The following is a 2,412-nucleotide window of genomic DNA, read 5'->3' on the forward strand; positions in this document are numbered from 1 at the left end:
TTCGATGACTTGGCTGCATTACTGCTGCTGCGAAGTTGCTTCAGTCGTGTCCAACTCTGTGTGACGCCATAGACGGCAGCCCACTAGGCTCCGCCGTCCCTGGGATTCTCCAGGCAAGAACACTGGAGTGGGTTGCCATTTCCTTCTCCAATGCATGAAAGTGAAAAGTGAAAGTGAAATTGCTCAGTCAGTTGTGTCTGACTCTTAGCGACCCCATGGTCTGCAGCCTACCAGGCTCCTCCGCCCATGGGATTTTCCAGGCAAGAGTACTGGAGTGGGGCGCCATTGCCTTCTCCGTGCATTACTGCAGTAGGTGAAAATCTTGTCTAGGGAATTACACATGAAAGAAAGTTTGAGATACAGTCCAGTGTGTTGGAAAATCAACGAGTGTTTTTATCACTGATCCCCCTGCAAAGTATCATACACTGACACTAAATCTCTGGTCACCTTAAATGACTATTTTCTGAGGTTCCTGGAAGGACACACTGTCTCCTTAATCTGGACACAAGCTGAACCACGGTCCACAGTTGATAGCAGCAGGGTCAGTACCAGAACCTGGAAGGAGCAGCAGGCAGTACAGCTGAAAGTGGGATGCTGGAGGCCAGGGCACCCTGCCATTCCTGAGGGTCCTTCAGGATTCTGTAAACAGTTGACTCCTGGCGTTCTCGAACACCTTACTAAATAAAAGTTTGTGAGGAAAAAGAGGCAAGATTTTGAAGATTACTTGAAGGAAGATATAAAGTAGCCTTATGTAGCCTTATTTATTTATTTATGGCTGTGCCATGGCACATGCAGGATCTTAGTTCCCTGACCAGGGATCAACCCTGTGACCCTTGCAGCAGAAGCACAGCGTCCTAACCACTGGACTGCCAAGGAAGTCCCTCGTGCTCTTGCTTAGTCACTCAGTTGTGTCTGACTCTTTGTGACCCCATGAACTGTAGCCTGCCAGGCTCCTCTGTCCATGGGATTCTCCAGGCAAGAATGCTGGAATGGGTTGGCATTCCTCTCTCCAGGAGATCTTCCCAACCCAGGGATCAAACCTGGCTCTCCTGCATTGCAGGCAGATTCTTTACCATCTCAGCTACCTAGTCTAAATTAATTGACAACTTAGAAAATTACTAGATTGTTGGAAATGAAGTGATTTGCTAACAAAGTTAAGAAAATGATAGTAGCATCTGGCCATTACTTTAGGAATAACCAAGGAATATTCAGCCTCTTCTCCAATGCATGGAAAAAGAAAAATTTGCTAATGACAGAAATCTGTGCTTTTCAGCATTTAAGGAAGAATTGGAGGCAGATTATCCAACAAAGAAAAGTGAAGAAGAAGAGTTAAAGAGTGGGCTCAGAAAAGAAAAAAACACCCCAAAGAGGAGAAAATGTTAGAAAGTGCTAAGTGTTGACAGATGTCATCAAGGAGTCAAGTTGATGAAGACAGTGCATTTGATTGATTATGAAATGTGGTGAAAATTGGATAAGCAGGTAGGAGTGGAGAAAGACTGGAAATACAGGATGCTAGAAGAAGCTTGGAAAGGAAAGAAAGAGTGTGGCAGTTTGGGGACACTGAGTGTCAAGAAAGGATGTCAGCATTTCTGGATAAGGGAGACTTGAAGCATTAGAGAAGTTAAAGTAACATTTATTAACCACCTGCTAAGTTCTAGACCCTGTGTTCAAAGGTGTATTTAAGCATATTATCAAGTTGTAGACACTGAGGATAAGGAGCAAAGGGAGACTGAGACATTAAAACTACAAAAAGAGGGATAAGGACCTCTCTGGTGGTCCAGTGGCTAAGACTGTGCTTCCAAAGCAGGGGGCCTGGGTTCAAACATGTTGAACTAGATTCCCACATGTTGCAGCTAAGACTCGGCACAGCCAAATAGATAAATATTAAAATACCATAAACTGAGTGGCTTAAACAAAATTAAAAAAAAAAAAAGATAGTTGGAGAAACAAATCTTTAAGAAGATGGGATCAGAAGTGGATGGGTTTGCACGGAAAAGTATTCTATGACAAAAAGTAAAACACGTTCAGGTGAGTACAAAATCTGATCAGCTTATAGACATGGGAAAGTAAAGTGAAGGGAATCCATTGCCAAATGGTTTCCATCTTCTGTGGCAAGTTCTGCTTCTATCAGCTGGCAGGAGGGATGGGAAAGCAGAGAAATAGGCCCAGAAAGAGCAGGAGAGTGTTCGAGTTTGGGAACTGAGAGAGTGAGTTGGTTAACAACAGCTAAAAGAACTTCTGAGATTTGAGGATCTATCAATGTGTTATCAGAGTGAGCTGAATGACAATGTAGCTCGTATTGTTGAACTTACATGAGCTGCAAGCTTGAAGATGATTGGACAGAGCTTGACAGCTTTTCTTAAACCTCCTCCAATCATTTGAGGCCCCTATAGCTTCAAACCTAAACTCAAC

The sequence above is a fragment of the Capra hircus genome, chromosome 15, assembly GCF_001704415.2.
Source record: "Capra hircus breed San Clemente chromosome 15, ASM170441v1, whole genome shotgun sequence".
Classification (NCBI taxonomy): Eukaryota; Metazoa; Chordata; class Mammalia; order Artiodactyla; family Bovidae; genus Capra; species Capra hircus.